The sequence below is a fragment of the Pseudoliparis swirei genome, chromosome 24 (assembly GCF_029220125.1).
Source record: "Pseudoliparis swirei isolate HS2019 ecotype Mariana Trench chromosome 24, NWPU_hadal_v1, whole genome shotgun sequence".
Classification (NCBI taxonomy): Eukaryota; Metazoa; Chordata; class Actinopteri; order Perciformes; family Liparidae; genus Pseudoliparis; species Pseudoliparis swirei.
In genome coordinates this window covers 18657587-18680435 of record NC_079411.1, presented here as the reverse complement: position 1 = coordinate 18680435, position 22849 = coordinate 18657587, and the positions used below count along the sequence as shown (strand labels likewise).

Here is a 22849-nt window from a genome sequence, read left to right as displayed (position 1 = left end):
GATCGCGACCTGCCAGTCGATCGCGGCGTAGTGTTGGTAGATCGCATGACATTAAAAAGATTGGCCCGCCCCCTGACATGTTCTCTATAGCACGTCTTTGTTCTTTTATTAAACTAAACGTCTGTTGTTGATCGTATCTCCACAGCCAGCATGTCATTTCTGTCTCTTCGCGTTGCGTTAACACTTATCGATCTCCGTCTCGCGCGCCACAGAGCTCCGTGCGCGCATCAGGACCGAGCAAAAAAAAGTCACTTGTCAATCTGTCCCCCTGTCCGTGTCCGGGGCGGTGGGGTGTCAGCTTTGTAGCGGTGTCTCCGCCGTCCCTTTCATCACGGCCCAGTTCATGAAGAAAACCCACACAGTCAGTTTGCCTCAGCAGCTGCTAAAGGAAGACTAGAGGCCTTTAGATTGTATCATGGTGGAGTTCATGGTTGACAAACAAGAGAAAAATGTTCTGTTTAACCCTCCTGTTACCTTTACATTTACTAACATATTTTACCCTCGGGGTCAATTTGACCCCAGCAATTAAAACCTCCAGAAAATTATTAGAATTAATATTGCTTCCCAAGTTTAAGTGTGAGGTACTTTATGTTTGTTTGTTGACTACCTAAATAGCCCTTTAAATAAATAAAAAGTTGATATTTCTTATATGTTTGACACATTGAAAAACAGCCTGGGGTCAAATTGACCCCAAAGAACACCGACATTAAACATTGAATGAGGTCAAATTGACCCGAAAGGTAACAGGAGGGTTAAACATTCTGTTTAGGATGAAGATGTATTAATGTTCCATATGGAAGAAAACTGCTAAATAACTGCTGAGTTGCAGCACCATTGTATAGAAGAATGTATAAATGTATATATCCGTCTTTTGTCATAAATCTCTATGTTCTCACAAAATATACCGAGAATATCGGTAATATGTGATTAATCATGATTAATCCACAAAAACCTGTGATTAACCCGATTAAAAATGTTAATCGTTTCACAGCCCTAGATAAAACCACAACAAATTCTCAATGAGGATCAATGTAGATGCTGAATTCATATGTGAAGCTGGATGCTGGTGCTTTGACAAAAGTGTGGTTTTAAAATAGAGACGTGTCTCTTTGGCCCGCTGGATTTTTCTGCCTTCCCGGGATCATTTTTCCAAACTTTAAACACTGCAGTGAACCACAGAGTCAAAGTAACACATGAAACACACAACATGTGCTTGTGCATTTGTTGACTCCTTTTCTAACTTGTGTGCCTGTTCCGACACACACGTAAACACACGTGGTGCTGTTGCAGGACTTGTTTATAGTTATAGTGAAAAGGTCCTTTTCTCTATTTTTTCTCTTTTTTTGAGGGGAAAGAGCAAAATGTCAGAGTTTCCACACACACACTTAGACCTGACCCCCGGTCCCTGCTGCAGTGTAACCGCTGGCCTTTGAACAAAGAGTGGTGGCCTGGGCACGCACGCACGCACGCACACACGCACACACGCACACACGCACACACACACACACACACACACACACACACACACTTGTAATAATACAAAGTAACATACCCGGAGCGCTATGCTGGAGAACCGGAGGGCTGCAACCCATTCATCATAAACTGCTCCATCCTGTTCTCCCTGCAGCCCCACACCTTTGCCACGGAGGAGGCTAAGGTAGCCTTCACCATAAACAACTTGACGGGCAGAGCGAGACTGTGGGGCACCGCAGAATGGGAGTGACAGACGCCAGCCTGCTCTTCGTTCCTGCTGTTTTCGGCGGAGCTTCGCAAAGTTTTCGGAGAGGTCTCCAGGGGCCCAGATCCAAGCGGGGGACTGGAGGAACTGTGCCAGGGGGACCGAACTGTGGCAGATTATGCCCTGGAGTTCCGTACGAGAGCACGCCTGAGCAACTGGAATGAGGCAGCTCAGTGTGAGGTGTTCTTGATTGGACTAGCAGATTATGTCAAGGATGAACTGATCTCTTTTGATTTGTCTGCCAACTTGGATGGCCTAATTGAACTGACTTCCCGAGTGGACAGACGCATCCAGGCAAGGCGACAGGAGCGACGCAGGGGGGGGACAGATCATCGCGTTTTCGCTCGACGGCGAGCTGCTCCAGCAGCTACCAGCATCACCACCTGGTCTCTACCAGGGGAGGTACTGGTGAGCCGAACCACAAGACTCTCTCCCAACCAAAGACACCTCTTCCACGCTCAACTGCTGCTCGCAAACGGGCCACAGACCCTCGCTACATTCATTGACTCTGGTGCTGACGACAGCTTCATTGACGAGGACCTAGTTCGTCAGCTGGGGATCCAGCAGGTACTTCTTCCATGCCCTGTTCTGGTCAACGCCCTGGACGGCCACCTACTGGGGACAGTGACTCACCAGACCACGCCAGTCCGTATGCTCCTGTCCGGTAATCACCATGAGACCATTCGGTTTCTTATTCTGCGGTCACCTCAGCATCCACTCATCCTGGGGCATCCCTGGCCCCGCCGACCACAACCCCCACATTGACTGGGCCACAGGAGCCATCCTGGGTTGGAGTGCATCTTGTGATCTGATCTGCCTGAAACAGGCTGCTGCACCTCAGCAGTCAGTGTGCCCCAGCTCTGCTTTGGACCTGTCAGGAGTACCTACGGAATACCATGACTATAAGGAGGTATTCAGCAAGGTCAGGGCCTCATGTCTGCCACCACATCGACCGTACGACTGCGCCATTAACCTGCAACCAGGTACCACCCCACCCAGGGGCCGCCTGTATTCCTTATCTGCCCCTGAGAGAGAGGCCATGGAGGCATACATTAGTTCCTCTCTAGCTGCTGGGCTCATCCGTCCCTCTTCTTCACCTGCAGGGGCGGGGTTCTTCTTCGTAGGGAAGAAAGACAAGTCACTTAGGCCTTGCATTGACTACAGGGGACTCAATAACATTACCATAAAGAACCGCTACCCACTCCCACTCACCTCTTCTGCTTTCGAGTTGCTGCGGGGGGCTACCATCTTCACAAAGCTAGATCTGCGTAACGCCTATCACCTAGTCCGGATCCGAGAAGGGGATGAGTGGAAGACAGCTTTCAACACCCCCACTAGAGATTATGAATACCTCGTTATGCCCTTCGGTCTTACTAATGCCCCAGCCGTTTTCCAGGCCCTGGTAAATGATGTGCTCAGAGACATGTTAAATAAGCAGGTGTTCGTCTACCTAGACGACATTCTTATTTTCTCGAGGTCCCGAGAGGAGCACATTCACCATGTCCAAGCAGTCCTTCAACGTCTTCTGAGGAATTCTCTGTTCGTTAAGGCAGAAGTGTGAATTCCACGCCTCTTCTGTCCCCTTCCTGGGCTACATCGTGGGACAGGGGATCGTGCAGATGGATCCTGCCAAGGTGGAGGCAGTAACATCCTGGCCCATCCCTGACTCACGTAAGCAGCTACAACGATTCCTGGGGTTCGCCAATTTTTATCGGAGGTTTATCCGCGGTTATAGCACCGTAGCTGCCCCACTCACGGCCCTTACCTCATCTAAGGTCCAGTTCCGGTGGTCACCCTCGGCTGAGGGGGCCTTCCAGGGACTTAAGGCCCGGTTTACCTCTGCTCCTATCCTCCAAGTTCCTGACCCCGAGCGACAGTTTGTAGTTGAGGTGGATGCCTCTGATGTGAGAGTGGGGGCCATCCTTTCTCAGCGTGCTGCTAGTGACCAGAAGCTTCACCCATGCGCCTTCTTCTCTAGGCGACTCTCTCCTGCTGAGAGGAACTATGATGTTGGTTACCGAGAGCTGCTTGCCGTTAAGCTGGCTCTTGAGGAGTGGCGACACTGGCTTGAGGGGACCAGTCTGCCATTTTTGTGTTGGACTGATCACAAGAATCTCGAGTACATTCAATCCGCCAAGAGACTCAACTCTCGGCAAGCCAGATGGTCTCTGTTTTTTACCCGGTTTAACTTTTCACTCTGTTACAGGCCTGGTACCCGTAACGTCAAGCCAGACGCCCTGTCCCGCCAGTTTGTGGACAAGGGGGATTCCACCGCTTGTGATGACAACATCCTTTCTGCCCCAGTCTTGGTGGCCGCTATCACCTGGGAGGTAGAGGATAGAGTCAAGGCTGCCCTGGAGGCCCAGCCCGGCCCGAGCTCCTGTCCCCCTAACTGTCTGTTCGTTCCCCAGACCCTGAGGTCGGAGGTCCTCCAGTGGGCCCATAGCTCCAAGCTCACTTGCCATCCTGGGAGCCAGCGTACTAAGGATGCCTTGCAGCAGAGGTTCTGGTGGGCTACTTTGGAGAAGGACACCCGGGAATTCGTCAACGCCTGTCCTGTCTGCAACCGGCACAAACCTTCCCACCAGGCTCCCGCTGGTTTCCTGAGACCGCTGTCTGTGCCCCATCGGCCCTGGTCTCACATCTCCCTGGACTTTGTTACTGGTCTCCCACTGTCCAACAAACACACCGCCATCCTAACAGTAGTAGATCGGTTCAGCAAGATGGCCCACTTCGTGCCCTTGCCCAAGCTCCCCTCGGCCAAGGAGACTGCTGAGCTGGTTCTGCTGCACGTCTTCCGGCTTCACGGTCTTCCCACAGACGTAGTCTCTGACCGGGGTCCTCAGTTTACATCCGTGTTCTGGAGGGAGTTCTGCACTTTGATCGGGGCCACAGTCAGTCTGTCATCTGGATTCCACCCGCAGTCCAACGGCCAGACTGAGCGCAAGAACCAGGAGATGGAGACGGCCCTACGGTGTTTGGTTTCCGAGACTCCAGCATCCTGGTCCCAACAGCTCCTGTGGGTGGAATATGCCCACAACACCCTGACCAGCTCTGCTACTGGTATGTCCCCGTTTCAGTGTGCCTACGGATTTCAACCTCCATTGTTTTCGGCCCTAGAGAAGGAGGTTTCCTGCCCCTCAGTCCAAGCGTTCGTCCGCCGCTGCCACCGTACCTGGGCCAAGGCCAGACTGGTGCTTCTCAGCTCGGCCGACCGTTACTCTACAGCAGCCAACCGGCGCCGCTCTAAAGCCCCCATCTACCAGGTTGGCCAGAGGGTGTGGCTATCAACCAAGGACTTACCCTTGCGAGTGGAGGCGAGGAAGTTGGCACCCAGGTTCATCGGACCATTCGAGATACTAAAGGTCATCAACCCGGCAGTAGTCAGGCTCAAGCTGCCCCGGGCCATGCGGGTCCATCCGGCGTTCCACATCTCCAGAGTTAAGCCAGTTCGGGAGTGTCCACTGGCTCCTGCTGAACAGCCCCCACCGCCACCATGGTTCATAGAGGGAGGTCTTACCTACAAAGTTCGTCGTCTGCTTCGTTCCCGCCGCCGTGGAAGAGGGTTACAGTATTTGGTCGACTGGAAGGGTTACGGACCAGAGGAGAGAAGCTGGGTCCCAGCCAAACACATCCTGGATCCTTCTCTCATAAGAGAGTTTCACCGCAGCCACCCTGACCAGCCCTCCAAGGGACCTGTGCCCACAAGGGCTACCAGGCCAGCCCCTGTTTCCTCCCTCCCTTCGGCAGCATCAGACATTGGGGAGGAGTCAGCCTCTGATGAGGACAACTCACCCACCGATGAGGAGAGGGGGGAAGATGTCTGAAGAGTATTAGTCCTCCTCCAGATCCCCTCCGCCCACCCGGCGTAGTGATTTTGTTTTGGGACGTCAGGAGCCGTCCCTTTGAGGGGGGATTCTGTAACAGTTTAGCTCCCCACCTTCCTGTTTGTATTAGTTGTTTTCATCTGGTCACTAACTATCCTGTCATTCCAGATCCTGCTTCCCATCTCGTCAATCCAACTCCCTTCACCTGCCTCTGATCACTCCCTCGTTAGTCCCTCGTTCCCTTCACCTGGCTCTCACGCCCTTCTCACCTGCAGCCCATCCCCTCATTAGTCCCTCACTATTTAGCTCCCTCACTTCCACTTGTCCTCTGCCAGATTGTTTTGTGTTCTCAGACCAAGCCCTTGAGAGGTCCACTGTTTGTTTGTTTCTTCAGTCTGTTCCATTCTTGACAGACTAAGTAAAAGATCTTTACGAGTATTATCTGTCTCCTGAGTCGTGCATTTGGGTCCACCCTACATCCCGTCGTGACACTCGGACTATTTAAACCCCACGCTCAGGTCATGTGGCCTGTCAGAGGCTGTAAACGCACTCGTAGTGCAGTCTGTCTGTCCCATAATGGCTGTGGTAACATTGATGGCTATTTCCTCCCCACCATAAGGTAATCATTAGATGTGAGTGGGAGCTGGCTTGGAGGAATACGTACAAATGGGATACCCTCACATTTCCAGATCTCTTGCAGTAAAGAAGGAGTCTGTTGTCGCAATTGTTAAGTATATGTGGACATTTAAGATAGATTAGAGGCCGCTGTGTGTCGGCGTCTTTTATGCATTCTGCGGGATTTTAGTGTAAAAGAGATTAAAATTTTTGTTGCCTTCACAAATCCATATGAAATTAGTTAAGCTGGAACAAAAGCAGCCTGTCAGCAGTGCTTAGCGTTCCCTCCAGTGTGTAATGTACCTCGATGGGCGCAGGGGGAATTGAGTAAATGTAAACGTAGACGGAGCACGGGCGAGAGGCGCAGAGCTATGCCGTTTGGCTGATTATCATTAGGCAGAGCCACATTAGTCAGAGGCCCGCTGCCTTCACCTCCATCTCTCCAAATTCACCCAAACTGATGGAGGAATGGTGCCGGAGCAAGAGAGAAAAGAGGAGAGGGGAAGGGAGAACGGGAAGAGAGTTCCTGTGGTTCCCTGTGGCTTTGGACCTCTGTAATCAGCATGCCATGCTCCTGATGTCTAAATTCACAACTCGGACCCAGACAGTCTGCACATACTCTATATACGCACAAGACACACATGCAAATACACACGGCAGCTTCCTGACACATGGGCTCTCTGCGGTGATCTCTGTGCATGTGGAGGTTGGCGATGGAGTGCACGTCCCAAATAAATGGAGGACTGAGTGTGGAAGGCATGCTGCATCCCTGCAGTGTTACACTGATCCGTGACACACTGGCATAGAGAACTCATTTTCACAAATGTGATGTACTATTATAGATACATCATGAATATTCATGATGACAAGAATAGAGCCGAATCCTATCATAAATTGAAACACATAAGGTCACACCATGGTCATATATCCAAATACATCAAACGATCACATAAATCCAGACATTTTCCCAATTTATGAGCTTAATGCTTCACCTGGTTAATGACATGGAGAGATAATATTGGATGTCCTTCTACACCACCCAGTTGACCAAAGCATAAGTTCCACATGGGAGCATCACTCAAAACGTAAAAACTAGGAGAAAATGGAGAATCCTCACAGACGACGGATTTAATATTTTCATAATCTTTTCATCGTTCCAGTATCTCCAGGAGTCTGGACTCCCCCTCAGCTTAGCTCTCAATAATTTTGAAGGAGTCCAGCAAGTGAGTAATTTGAATAAATGGGGAAATGCAAAAAGTTAAGATCCCAGGCTAAATAGTTGGAAAGGTACAGTGAACAACTCCTAGAATGTAAATGGTATGAGTGGCTTTAGTGTTCAGTTTGGATTAGACAGAAAAGGATATTCAAAAGAATATTAGAATGGTTTATTTTGCTTTGAATCTTTTTCCATCTGCACAAACAAACACAACCTCTCACATGAGACAGACATGGTTATTCCTTTTACTCCATCATGTGATCACTGACACACAAACGCACTGGTTATGATCAGCCGATGCTTTGCTAATGGCATCTGCTTCTAACAACAGGTGTTTTATCTTAATGAACACGCGGCAAAATCATCCACGGCTGGCTGACCGCTCAGCACGAAGAGCAGCAGTGACATGGCCCGTTCCCACCCTTATGTTACTCACAGGGGGGCTCTGTTAGGCTGAAAACGTTGTCATCAGCCGTCTCTATTTATAGACAACCCCTGACACAGTGGCAGATGATGTCACACTTGGATTCGCGTGTGCACGTGCAGCACGAGGGTCTTACGAGACTATTCAGCAGGCAGAGAGGTCTCCTTCATGGTACGCGTGCATCGTTGAAGCGTGGGTCAGATTTTCAGAGCCCGAAACTAAAGGTTTGATCAGATTGGAATTACAGCTGCGAGGAGAGAGATAAACAGAGAGATAACACCACGTGGCGACGGATGTGTCACTTCCTGTGGTGGGAGAGAAAGGATTTAGGATAATAGCTGAAGGAAATTTTATCTGAGGGGGAAAAAAAAATCTTTCCTTTCAATGAGAGAAACTTCTGCAGAGTAACCAGTATCTAAAGCAACCCTCGGGGCTCAGACGGGGAGCTTTTGTACTTGGCACTCACGAAAGAAGTTTGATAAAGGTGGTATTATACTCACGGAGGCTTTTTAAGCAGGGATTTTAATGTGATAAGGATTATATGAACTGGAGAGTTTGGCAGCTCGACTCCTAGGTCGTGAATTAAATGAGATGCTCACCGATGAATAGCAATGCGATAGAGGCAGCTTTATCATCGCATGGGGTCGTGGTGAATGTGGTGGTGGTCCGGGCCAACGTATGACTCAGGCTGAGGGGAATCTGGCTCGGCTGTCACTGAAGAGCCATTGTTGGAGGGGAAGAAAGAGCTGCATTGACTCCCCTCATCTGCTCCTTCTCGATGGGACCTACTGGTGTGGTTCAGTGGGAGGATGGATGACATGACGACCCAGCGGTACTGTAGCTCGTCGGACTGAATGATTGCGCTGAACCGTGGCCAGTTGCAGCTCAGTCATGTGTTACTGTAGCTTTTGCAGTGACGGGCAGTGGGCGTTTTGTACGCTTATGACCTGCTTAAATTAAGCACTGAAGCAAAGCGTCCATTACACAATTAGTCTGCAGAATGCAGATGGAAACTGATTGACAACAATTTCAATAATCAGCGAGACGATTCCTCCAAAACTTGCAAATGAAGTGCGTTCTTCCTTGGCCCATGCTGCAGCCTTGCAGTCCGTTCTCACTCCCAAAGCATACAAATACATGCTGGTTACATGACAAGTAAATAGTAAATGGACCTGTACTTGTATGGCGCTTTTCTAGTCTTCTGACCTTGATGCTCTTTAACACCACATGTTATCATTCACCCATTCACACTGTGGCAGCTGTTTCCAATTTGGCCTCGGCTGCTGGCTGATTGGTAATCAGTTAGCTGCTCTGACTCGGCTCATATAAAAGGGCAGCAGAGCTGGAGGTAGGGAGGCGAGTGAGCAGACGCGTCGTTGTGCGGTCTGCTGTGTGTTGCGTGTGGAACACAATAAAACATGTTATTGAACGGAACCTCGTTGGTGTCTGATAGTCCTTGGAGCTTTTGGGGGAAACCCACGGGTGACGGCCAGAGAAGTGTCACACACACCCATTCACACACTGCTGGCCATCAGGACTATCTAACATTCACACAGCGGAGGCACTGCCTACAGGAGCCATTAGGGTTAAGTGTCTTCCCCAAGGACACATCGACATAGACTGGCAGAGCAGGGATCGAACCGCAGAGCTACAGCTTCACATGACTCGTTCGTAACTTTCTAGTCAGTCGTTAGTCTGTCAAGTAAACAGTCAACAACTTTCTTTTCCTAAATGTTCAGAAAATGATCTTGTTGCCTAAACCTGACTTTCTGTGAAGAAGTTTATTTTCCATCGATCATACAATACAGAGACATAATATAAGATAATCACATCGTCAATGAAATTATTAATTACAGGGGGTAATTTGTGTATATAATTATGTATATATATTAGGGCTGTCAATCGATTAAAAAAAGTAACTAATTAATCGCACATTTTGAAATTCATTAATCGCGATTAAAAGTTTTTTTTCCTTCTTTTTAAAGACAACACTTCACACAGAGCTATGTTTTCAAAGAGGCTCCTACCTATAAAGTGCCAGCGAGGTATTTAATATTGTGGATGATAAATTGTTTCTTCAGTGAAACATCCAGATAAGTAAAAAAGAAGAAGTATATTGAGACCCCATTGGTCCTGTCATCTTTAACATTGAACAACAGCAGAACCAGTGGCCTTGGTAAACTGACTGACATTCAAATATGTCATGTTAACCCTCTGGAGGCTGGGGGCATGTTCTCCATTTTACAAAAACAATGTAAATTCACCTTTTAAAGGCTTTTGCATATGACACATACCCACGTGTTATACATCAAACATTCCAGAACAATCTCAGCTCTCTACATATTGAGGCACATTGTCCTCACGCCATGTTCTCTGGTTCTCTGACTGACAGGCTGCTAATGAGCTTCACCTGTGAGGTGGGAGGTCCTTTGTGATTTACTGAGTGTTCATTGGTTGTTTTTTTCGCAAAATGTTGACAGACAAACGGATTGACAAATCACGTTGAAGGTTTCGTGTGACGAGTTCTTTCCGCGCCGCGTCACCCGACACTTCGGTCCTCTGTGTATCGGAGGGGGAGACGGGAGGAAGGAGTAGCAGGAGGAAACCCGACTGATTAATCCACGAGTTAAAACTGATTTCTGCTCCTTATTTTCGCGGAGAAATAATTGTTTTAAAAACGGAAAGTGTTAAACCGTACTGCCGCGGTTTGACACTCAGGGGAGTGTAAAAACTTCAACGAACACCGGAAGTAAACAAAGTTGCGTTAATTGCGTTAAAATATTTTAGTGCGTTAACGCGGCCAAATTAATCGCATAGATTAACGCGTTAACGCTGACAGCCCTAATATATATGTATGATTGTGAATAAGAAGTGGACATTTTGAAGCCTCGTGTTCTACATTTAGATGTTTGCAACAAAAAGTGACACCGGAGCTAGCGACCTGAAGCCCCTGATGCCCATCAGGGAGAATGCAAGTTTAGGGCACCTCTGCAATGGCTTCACTTTTTAGTTCTGGACCTGTTTTATCAAAGTAATATTCTCATAAGAAGTACATTCGTAGTTTAATGCGCCCTAACAAAATTCAAGCAAGTCAAATATTGTGGTATGTGGGACAAAGTCTGCACATGTCACCGACTCCAGCACATCTAATCCGGCAGGCTAAATCCTGGCCATCGGCCCCTCGAGTGAGCTGCACAGCGCTGAGACGTTGAGTCATTGTAATAATTAGCCATTTCCTTCTAAAAGTGTCAGATGAGAATGTTTCCCAAAGACATTGTGGTAGTCAGTCCACGATCTAAGTCTACGGTTCTAGCATGACCACCCTAAAAATACCACGTGTCAGCTCCATCTGCGGAGTCAGCATCAAGAACGCTTCTCTGACTTTGTATCAAATACATTTTTTATCTAAGACGTAAAAAAAATGTCCAACAAAGTCACTTAACCAGCCTCCAGCAAGAATTCAACACAAAGGAGACTATTCAAGCTGAGCACGAGCCTGTTTTTGAAAAATGACCCAGCCATGACAATATATAGCACAGCTGACTGGGATCTCTCATGCGTGGGAAGAGGGAGAGAATAAAAGGAAGAGTGCATTACTCCACTGGGTCTCCCTATTCATTCAGGGTCCCGTTACTTGAAACAACAGAACGACGTGGGTACATCCACTTCATTGAGCCCAACAAGCTCCAGGTCTCACCGGACTCACCTGAAGAGGGGTCAACATATTTTTTAACAGCGATACGAGGGACGACACAACACTCCCACTCGAGGGCGTGAAATGAAGTACGAGTGATGGAGAGAACATGGATCTGATGCACTCTTCCCCAAAAAGCACGTGGGACAACAACAGCGCTTTGTATAAATTGTATTCACGTGGAGTTTTGTTTGTACGCACTGAGGTATTGTGCTGCTTTTATGGTTTATCCTTACAGAACGATTCAGATAGTTGGACATTACAACAACGTAAACTGATAGGGATGCACCAAGGCTCTAGTTCTTTATGACCAGTTAAGCAGATGATGCTCTCAATTACACCTCTGCACGTCAAACATCTGCTTTCCCCAGCATTATCACGCTCTGTGACAGCCTTCTCAAACTAGAACTTTAGCTTAGCATAAGTTGACAGATACAGTATTTAGAAAAAGACTATGTAAAGCATATTTGTGAGGAAAAACAAAACAAAAACAGTTCTCTATTGCTAATTGGATTCTCTCTCAGATCAGCCTGACAGATGATTTCACACCTTAAGGTCAAGATGGTGCGTGGACACGCTTCTGGAGCTACGAGCTTAGAGCTGAGTGCTCCAGTCTTTTGAATTCAATTCAGTTTATTTTATATAGCCCAATATCACAAATTACAAATTTGGCTCGCAGGGCTTTACAATCTGTACATATCCGACATGCCTGTCCCAGGACCTCACATCGGATCAGGAAAAATTCCCATAAAATAGAAAAAAAACTTTCACGGTGAAAAAGAGAGGAGGATCCCTCTCCCCGGAAGGACACAAGCAATAGATGTCATGTGTACAGAATGAACACCATGACAGAGTTACAACACATTCAATGAATATGACAGAAATGTTTGAATAATTAGTAGTTAGTAGAAGGCATGGACCACGATCCATCCTTCCACAATCCATGAAAACCGAAGGAGGTAGAGAGCTTAAGGACAAGTCAAAGATAACGCCGAGATTCGTTACAGTGGTGTTGGATGCCAGGGCAATGCCATCTCCAGAAACCACATCACCAGAGAACTGATCTCTGAGGTGTCTTGTGGTTTGGCTTTGCCTGGAGAGAAATCAGACTCCCAGTCAATAATGATCAAATTACATAAAGACCTCAGGGATAAACTACTATGCCTTATTCAGTCAACAGTGACAGACAACATGCTCCTCCAGGCCTCCTCTACGGATTATTATTATGTCCGTCATGGTGCACGCGATGAGTCACGTGCGTGCGTGAGTGAGTGTGCACCTGTGTGTCTGTCCACGGCCAATCTCACGTTCTACTGCAGCCAACTGCTTTATGTTTTGGGTGCCCCGGTTATGGATGCATGCTTCACGACCTCTTGTGGTTGAGATGACTTAAACTTTCTCAAAAAATCTTTTATTGCATCTTTTGCCTTCAGCTGCCAGCGGACTTTTCGCTCACTACTCTAAACCGGCCCCTGACCGATCGGGGCCTCTAGTAATAACAAGGCTGAGTGCATCGCCACCCCCCAGACGCTACTCTGCTCTCAGACACAGTGAGGGGAAAACAGTGTTTGGGTAACAGCTAACGCGACGAGTACACACACTCGGCACATCGCCGCTATGCAGCCCTTGATTGGCGAGCGGAGAGCTTGGTGAGCATAGTTTGGTTTTTGGTAAGTTTGTATGACACCTTTTATGTACGACGACTTCGAGCCGATTGCCTGCATATTATCGCCGATTGTATGTGAGTTTGTATGAAGTGTATTTTATGATGCAGTGGTCTATCCAGACACACCTGGTGGAGATCTGCAGGCGGCTGAGTGCACCTTTCTCCTCCCATTTGGACTTTCTCTGTTCCTTAGGGAAAATGTGCAAAATCATCGACCCAACACATGCAACCTGTTATCATCACTCACCTAAAGGGACCAGGCCACTGTTGTTGCCCTCTGCCAGCCTCCTCAGCAGTCGGACCACCTACTAAGCTACCAATCTACAACTTTATAAAGACAACATTTAGATTAAGGCTGTTTTCACAGGAGTCCTGCGTCAATGCAGGTGCAGCGATGAGGACCTCCAAAGATAGAAACTGACAGTTAGTGATAAGACTCCGTCAACAGGCCAGTCTCTGACCTCCAAGTGTGACCTTTACCGTATTTATATTCCCTCAAAGGTCAAGCACTGATTCCTCATGGCTCCAGACTGCTGCTGGGTTTGTGATAGTTGCTTTGCACTTTGCTGATGCCGTTGTGTGATGTAACAGCACACAGGCAGAGAACGTTTAGATTTGAACAAGACTTAAGTCACAAGAATGTGGACTTGGCAGTATAACTCAATTTACTTTCGTCCTAAAAGTTTCAATTTTAATCTGGTAAAACTCAGTAACATGTATGTCATTGAACAAACAAAAATATTAACACAACTATACAAAGGAAAATACTTAAATGTCCCAAAAATCACAAATCAACAGTTCAGTTATCAAGATTTGACTTGATGATGGATGAGATACAGATTTACATATTTTTAATGGTGTTATTATGGCCCTTTTTTTGTCTTCTATAGCATGTACACTACCGTTCAAAAGTTTGGGGTCACTGAGAAATGTCTTTATTTTTCAAAGAAAAGCACTGTTTTTTCAATAAAGATAACATTAATCAAAAATACACAGTATACATTGTTAATGTGGTAAATGACTATTCTAGGTGGAAACGTCTGGTTTCTAATGAAATATCTCCAGAGGTGTATAGAGGCCCATTTCCATCATCACTCCAGTGTTCTAATGGTACATTGTGTTTGCTAATCGCCTTAGAAGACTAATATCTGATTAGAAAACCCTTGTGCAATTATGTTAGCACAGCTGAAAACAGTTATGCTGGTGATATATATATATATACAACTGGCCTTCCTTTGAGCTTGAAGTTTGAAGAACAAAATTAATACTTCAAATATTAATCATTATTTCTAACCTTGTCAATGTCTTGACTATATTTTCTATTCAATTTTCAATTCATTTGATAAATAAAAGTGAGTTTTCATGGAAGACACAAAATTGTCTGGATGACCCCAAACTTTTGAACAGTAGTGTATAACATTTTATCTTCTAACTGCAGAGTCAACATAAGTGTATGTTTAACACAATTCTCTGTAGCATCAGCTTGTGCCACATTTCTGTGTCTGTTTAATCTCGAGCACTTTTATTTTTCTCCCTAGAGCCCATCCAAATTTTCCAAGTGTTGATGGCGGGGGGGTGAACAGATGGGGCCGGAGGAAAGCCAGAGATGCATTGTATGACACACACACACACACACACACTGTTGTGTGAGGCATGTGCAATGCAGAAACACACACGAGGCAAAAGCCTTCACAACGACAATGTGAGCGGACCCATTTTTTAAAGCACTATGAGTGCAGAGAGCACAGCCTGCAGAAAGTCAGGCTGACGGGGACAGATGATGATGATGATGCTGATGATGATGATGATGATGCACATCACACTTTAATAGCCAGGGGACCCCGAGGTGCTCCTCTGGGTGCTGCACACTCAGCCGGAAAAACTAACTAAGTGACAGAGTTTGACTAGTTGGAAAGTGATATTTAAAAAAGGCAGATAGAGAAATAAAGGTGAAATAGAACAGGTGTGTGGTTTTTTTACACAGAAAGACATATTGTGACAAAAGCTTGTGTGCTATACGTTGACATGCAGAAATATCAAAAGTATTACAATATACATATATATATTTGTTAAAATATATTGTTTCCACATTTCATGTGTGTTATTCTTCTGCAGAGTTTAGTTCAAATAAGTGTATTCTAGGATAGTTTAATTTTTAATTTCTTTACATCTGTACCTGAGTTTGGAGTTCTCTTCATGCTCTGGCTTTGCCGCTGGTCCAGTTTTCTCGGTCGTCAGTCAATGCAGAGCTTTGGTCCTCAGAGGAGACCTGCAACGGCTCGACTCACTCGCGCGGTTCCGTCGTCCCAAAAAGTCCAATAAGAGTGGACTCTGTTGTGTCGGTTTTCCCCTGCACTTTGCGCGGCTCGCTCCCAGTGTGTGATGGCACTGCGTGACTGCGGGCAGGGCAGATGCAGAGATGCCGTGTGATCAGCTCAGATCGATGATGTGCACTTTAGTTGGGAGTCCCAAGACCGCACGACCATGGTAAATAATATGTGAGCGCATGAGGGGGGAGGGAGTTTTAATGACGCGCTTTTACGCACGGATAACAATTGGAGATAGCACATGTTCTATCCAGTGGTGGGCTCTTCAGAAAAACAATAAGTATTACAAAATAAGTTGTATTCAGACTGCCTTGAAATAAGAATGAATGTTATAGACTTATCAGAGGAACATTTTTGCAATACGTCCTGCGCTCGTTACGGTTACCTTTGGATAACTCTGGATTATGTAATGAATGTTTCTGATAAACTGTAAAAAGAATTTTAAAAACTGCGCGCTACTTCGATTGATTAAGTGATGTTGTGGAGGACGAACGAAGGATACCGCCCCAAATTTATGGTGCGGTATCGGTTGAAGAACTTCACTCCGTGTCTGGTATTGGATCTTCATCATCACTTTGAGAGACAACCCCTATAAGCAGACTCACCTGACAGATGCACTATGTTGCTAAGTACAACCGTGCACACCTGTCATTGAATACAATGCCATCAGATGATCAGTGCCACGTTGTTTATGTTGCAGTCAACTGACTGTCGGGTGCTGCTCTCTTCTGGTGAAAAGTGAGACTCGTGATACTTCAATATGTTTCACTCAGAGGCAAGAAACACGGAGGTTTGATTGACAGTTAACCTGAAGAGTCCATTGTTGCATGTTGTGACGTCAAGGTGCCGAGTATCACGTGTGATTCTATGATGCGCGTCGCGCGTTCTGTTTACAGTTCGTTCTGTTCACAGAATCATCCAACGTTCACTCCACCAGTCAGAAAAGAAGATTGTTCTACTTTCACTCGATGACATCTCTGAAACCACAAACTGCAAGTGTTTGCACCTGGACTCTCTGTGACCACCATGATATGATATGATATGATATTCCTTTATTCGTCCCACAGTGGGGAAATTTAAAATATTTAAAAAAATGCAGTCAAACCCTGGACGACCTGTTGCAAGAACATGTGAGATGTATATACTTTCTATACCACTGTGTTCAATGTATTTTACCAGAGACTTTCTGAACCTCAAATTCACGATTGTTATGCTCACATTGTTAATATTTTTTTAATTCTTGGTGTATATTGATCCACTACTACCTTTGACTGTTGTGACCAAGTTTAAACGAGTTTATCTCAACCAAATCTGCTTTCTGGTTAGGTTTTATAGAACCGACCGTCCAGCATTAGTAAATACTTTGAAATACTAATTTAGTCCTGCTATCCTACATTGTTGTGATGTAATAACAAATATATATAAAAACAGGAAACCAGATTTTCTTTTAATAAAACACAAACATAACTTTAAAATATAATTCAGAAAAATATTTATTGCAGTGTTTTTACTAGTTACTACTTACCTCCGATTTAAACTTTTACTGTAAAGTAATACCAAGATATACACATTTATTTTCTTTTAGATCAAAAATATACTAGGAAACCCCGGAATCAAGGCCGGAGCTGAGGGTGTCAGATCTGGTGGTCAGAAGGGACATTAGAGATCCCAGAGATGGTTTGGGGACTGTTTCTGGAAGTGCTTTGGACGGAAGAGGAGGATGGACTCTCAGCTGAAACACTGTTACCAGCAGGGAGCGATTGAATCATTTGTAACCGAGACTGATGGCTGGTCTTTGCTGTTTGGTGTGCTGGCATAGGAATCCTTTGCTTCATCAGAAGTCAGTAATGTCACAGTTCAGCTCCACACCTTCCTTTTATTAGTTGTTTTCATCCTGTCTGCCTGTTCACTAACCATCAGTGGTGTATAGTAACGAAGTAGAAGTACTTCATTACTTTACTTAAGTAGTTTTTTTGGGTATCTGTACTTTATTTTACTACTTATATTTCTGTTTACTTTTACTTTTACTTCACTAAATTTTGCAATGAAAACTTGTACTTTTACTCCGATACATTTTCCCTGAAACAGTATCGTTACTCGTTACTACACAGGAAAAAGGGGAGAGTAATTTTTCCAGAGTTAACATTATTTTCCTCTGAAAGAGTCATTTTTATTCATTTCGGATTATAATTATTTCCGATGACCACAAGAATGGGAGTAAAAAAACAGAGTAAACCTTATTGGAGTAATATTAAGAACACGCCCACTAATGTTTGTTAAGTTTCGTTTCTGCCGCCATTTTCTAGTCCCGCAGTGCAAGGTGAGGTGAGTGGCAGTGAGACGGCGGTGAGCCAGGTAAGTCTGCAAAGTACTACATATCGATTTTAATAGGATAAAATGTCATCAGCATTTTTTGTTGGCTTATTTGAAAAGTAAAGCCGGTGAGTTACATGATAGCTGGCGAATTTGTGTGTTAGGGTCATTTTCTCACGTTGTTCGGTTAGTAAGCACATGTGTTTTACTCTAAATTTAATGGTGTACATTGACGTGACATCTTGTGTGTGTTTCAACTGCTATTGGGCTAGCAAGCACGAGGTTAGCAAGCTATTGTGTGTTTCAACTGCTATTCGGCTAGCAAGCATGTGGTTGGCAAGCCTGTGTGTTTTTTGTTTAACCTGCTGTCCGGTTAGTAAGCATTTGGTGTTTTAATTCACCTGCTTCCCGGTTAGTAATGTCTGTTTTGTTAGACCTGCTATTTGGTTAACAAACACATGTGTTTTACTCTGAATTGAGTCCTGTACATTGACTGTTTTCGCTCTGCTGTTCGATGAGCAAGCTTGTGTGTTTTACTTCTATTTTTATCTGCAGTTTGGTTAGCAGGTATATACTTCTACTGACATTCCCTCATGGCCAGTGTGTTGGACTAGCATCATACAAACCTTATAGACATGTCATTTACGTAACTTGTTGCTGCTATAAAGTTGGCCATTATTTTGTTCACCCGATTTACTTAATCAGAGCAGCATAGACAACATGTGTACAATACAAATGGAATAAGTCAAGGTGGACAATGGATTATAAATGTTAATGAATGACTTTGTAAATAGATGTGCAAAATCTAATAAAATAACCTTTTCATGTCATGTAGGATGAATGCTGTTGGAGTGAAGTACAGAGATCAACAAAATACCTCTATTTTGAGGCCAAGTTACCTATGCATCGTTTTGGAAAGTGGTGAGTGGAAAACCTAATGAATTTCAGTCTAACACACTAAACAAACTGAAGCGGTCGGTTTGGGGCATGGTGCAGATTTTAATGAACTATTACTAAGGAGAAGATATACCTTAACTGTTGAGGTTTATATTGCTTATTTTATTAAATTTCCCTTGTTCTGGAGTTCATATTAAATTTTTATTTTTTTAATGTTCACAGCTTCCAAGAAGTTCAGCATCCCAACCTTGGACTTAAGAGTCTTTGATGACACAGACTGAGGTTGATGAAGAAGTCTTTGATTTCCTCGTGAAAAAACAAAACCTAGGTGTGCTCGAGAAGGTCCAAATTCAGATGGTAAGTTTCTTAGTGTCATTAATTTTTCTTCTGTAATGAGCAAGGTAGAGAGGATAGTGAAAGGAGAGAGATTGGGGGAATGATGATCAGTAGTCAGGAATTGATCATGATCACTGCATTGGGCATTGCCAACATGGACTTAACCACGTAGCCACTGAGCACACCAGTGTCATTCATTCTTTGAGTCTTGGCGAGCCCAACATGTTCTATTTAAGACGAGCAGATAAATCTGCTGGATTGTTAGTTTATTATAGTTCCAATAATCTTTGTTTGTGTGATATTTTTTTGGTAGTTACTTTAATACTTTTGGCAATTGTATGGTGTTAGTGTTAATCACACCAGCTGAATGTTTACATGGTTTGACAGATTGCCTGAGTTCCCCTGCAAGCAGCTCCTTTACCAGCTCCAGTGGGGATATTGATGGGGACTCTGATGACACTGTAATATTGCAGTGCAGTCCTGCCACAAGACGGAGAGCTGAAAACCTCTCTTGCCAAAGTAAGCAATACTGATTGCACTACACGCCTTCAAAAAGTTTAAATTTTAAACAATTAATCGATTTGTTGTTTGGTCAATAAAATGTCAGTTTCCCAAGCCGCAAGATGACGTCCTCAAATGTCTTGTCCACAAACTAAAGGGATATTGAGTCCATTGTCATAAAGGAACAAAGAAACCAGAAATATTAACATTTAAGAAGCTGAAATCTTCTTAAAAGCTTATTTTCTTTCAAAAAAACCTACTCAAACCAATTATTCGATTATCAAAATAGTTGATTATTTTTTGTTTGATTAATTGTTGCAGCTCTACATAGAAGTCTTGTGTGCTTGTAGATGAGGAGATTTATGTGTTTACATTGATCTGATTTTATAGTAGTGTAATTTTTTTTTAAATGTCACCTAGATGATTGAAGATGTTCTAAAGAACAAACCTGGCGGAGAGAGGATCATCAATGAGTATGCTCGGACAAAAGGTATTAACAGACGGCAGGCGGAGCGACATGGTCAAGATATTGGTTGCACAAATAACAAGTGAACATGGGTATGCTGAAATATTATTTAATTCACAACTAATGTTTTGTATGCACCAAGTTTGCTGACGGTGTCATTTACACTCCAATATTTTCAACAGTGCTCATAGTTTGTGTGTATGTGTAGGACAAGTCCTTCAAGGCGTGTCAAAGAGGACCACGCAAAGGGGATCATCAACTTGTTCCCATACCTGGCTGATCCAAGGAGCAAGTTTGGTTATGTAAGTACAGAAAACAATTAGTCCTACCTATTTAGTCTTCACTTCTAAACTCAACAGTTTTCGAGCATGATGTACAGCTAGATTTAAAAAATATGTATATATTAACTGCTTGGCTATGGTTTGAGAAAAACTAAAGATGTTAACATTCATGCATGTCCACCATCTCTGCCGTTTTTCCTTAACTGATAATTTAAAACCCTCTTGAGTTTAGCAGTCCAGTCTTGAGCAAGTTCAGCTCAGCTGCTGCATTTTTTAGATTTAAGTGTTAAAATATTTTATCCTGCTAATTCAAACTTGTTGAAAATAACAATTCATTTCACTCTGAATAATACCTTTTTAGGAAACATTTTACAATGCAGAAGATGGGAGTGGGTATCTGGCTTGAGATTGAAGTTTGTCCAAAAGGAAGCTTCTGATGGACAAAAGAAGGCCATGAGACTCAAGAACACAAATGGGTATTTGTTGTTACCTGTAACCAAACTGCATACATGAGAATCATGGCAGAGTTCCCAAGTGTTGTTTATTAAATCCTAGGACACTGTCATATCCATATCCACTGTTACAGGGGGCCCATCAGCTGAAAGAGACTTGAGGGAGGACAATCCCCTAATGACAGACAGCTTGTGTTCTGAGGCCATTGCACTGATGAGGCATACAGCTGATGAAGGAATTGTTATGACGAAGATGAAGCAGACCTTCAACTATCGTCAAAAGATCATTCATGATCCAGTGAAGTCCTCTGATGTCTTTCTGGCCTTCCCAAGATTCCTGGACATACAAGGATTAGTATGTTCAACTTACTTCATTGTAACTTGTATTTTAACTTGTTGACTTGTATTTAAGAAACATCATTAACAACATGATTTCATCTATTCTGCAGATTGAGCAAGATTTTACTTTGATGTTTGATGACGCCATCTCTGCAAAGTTCCTGGAGAAGTGGCCCACAATTTACAAGCACAAAGTCCTTGAACAAAGCCGTGGTCTCACAGTCAGATGATCTGCAGTACCTCGTCCAGACTGCTGAATCCACAACAGAAGTCGAAAGTGGTGAGGCGAAATAAATGGATTATATTGTTATTGTTCTGTTTTGGTTGTGATAAGATTGAATGTTTTTAGGAAAAAAGCACTTGATGCAGCTGGATTAATCAGTTGGTCCAACAATGTAAGACAGGAAATAAAGGAGCTGGTTTAAGTTCAGGAAGTAGTGGAGCTGTGCATAAAGCCTATTTATTGTAAATGGGAGCATTAGAAGTGCAACACTATTTGTGCTGACTTTTTTTTGGTACATAAAGTAGTGTTTAGATTTTTGTATTAAAGTAATCCTGGAAGTCTTTGTTTTTAATTATTACTTTATTCTTTCAGGATGGGACAGTGACATGTCGTCCATTTTGATCCTTCTGCACCTGCTGCCGCCGTCACCTCAAGGCCGAAAGAGACCAGGAAAGCTCTCCGCCAGACAAGCCAGTGAGAATCTTGTGAAGTTCATCAAGGTAAGGCTGCCATACAGGAAACATCACGAGCTATATCACACCACATATCTTTTTGTCGTTTTCTTGGTGTTTTAAAAAAAAAAGCTGTTTTCTCAAACTTTTTCTTCTGTCACAGACAGGGACCAGCATCCAGGGGCATCTCGATGGAATCGCAGGCAGCCTTCAACCATACCTGCTTGCTGTGGGAACTCAGAGGAATGTGATTCACAAGTACTTCATTGACAAACAGGCAATATCTTGTAAGTCATCTGGCTCTCCTGCTTGTTTTGATGAGCTTTTCAAAGCTCACTTGGTCTTTGGCACTGCACAACCACGATCTCGTCAATGTGTACAACTTCCTTCAGTCAACCATTTATGAAATCGATATTGATACAACCAAGGTGAATCCTAGAGTTGCAGAGTTGAGGCTCAGATGCTGCGTTGAGTAGATTTTTCTGATTTGTTTTTCTGTGAGGGCTCCATTACAGAATTAAGGTATTCTGAAATGTTGTGTTTCATTTGTAAGAACTCTCAGACAAATACTAATTTAGTTGTATGTGTTAAAATTCATTGTGACATGCCAGTTTTTCATAAGATCCACCATGCTGTTGTGAAGGATGAGACATTGTTTTTTGTTACTTTTGCACTACAAAACGGTGTCTCATCGAGCATTTTAATGCATTTCAAGTTTTGTACACAACAGACGGACCTCATATTGTGTTTGTCAACGATCTTTTCTGTCACAAAGCATTCGATTTACAGGTGTCTTGCAGTCATAATGACTCCAGTTTTTATATTGTGCCATACTGTTTCCTGTGAACACTTAATAAAGTAAAGGTGTCACTTAAGGTATTGGGTTCTGATCTATTTTTTCACCTTTTAAAAGCTTTGCCGTGTAAAAAGTTATATAGTGAGTAAAATTCTGTTCTATTCATAATAAAGTTAAACTCTTTTGAGTAACATTCACTTCATAATATATTCTATTTGGAGTAAAATGATGTAACATTTATAATTTTGATTTCTATATTGAGTAAAATTCAGTTCTATACAGAGTA

At 44.1% G+C, this 22849-nt stretch overlaps 2 long non-coding RNA genes across 3 annotated transcripts; both read left to right on the top strand.

Annotated features, from left to right (window-relative positions):
* The first annotated feature begins 18985 nt into the window (after window positions 1-18985).
* Window positions 18986-20701, top strand: LOC130189865 (uncharacterized). 2 transcript variants are annotated; one of them, XR_008830874.1, is made up of 5 exons: window positions 18986-19074; window positions 19441-19572; window positions 19975-20112; window positions 20229-20322; window positions 20663-20701. It is a non-coding gene; the product is annotated as an uncharacterized LOC130189865 (long non-coding RNA). The 2 variants fall into 2 exon arrangements; XR_008830873.1 differs by lacking the exon at window positions 20663-20701 and having other exon boundaries at window positions 20229-20653.
* Window positions 20702-20705: 4 nt separating this feature from the next.
* LOC130189864 (uncharacterized) lies at window positions 20706-22108 on the top strand. The gene is made up of 5 exons (XR_008830872.1): window positions 20706-20777; window positions 20888-21108; window positions 21203-21372; window positions 21688-21815; window positions 21931-22108. It is a non-coding gene; the product is annotated as an uncharacterized LOC130189864 (long non-coding RNA).
* The last annotated feature ends 741 nt before the right edge of the window (window positions 22109-22849 follow it).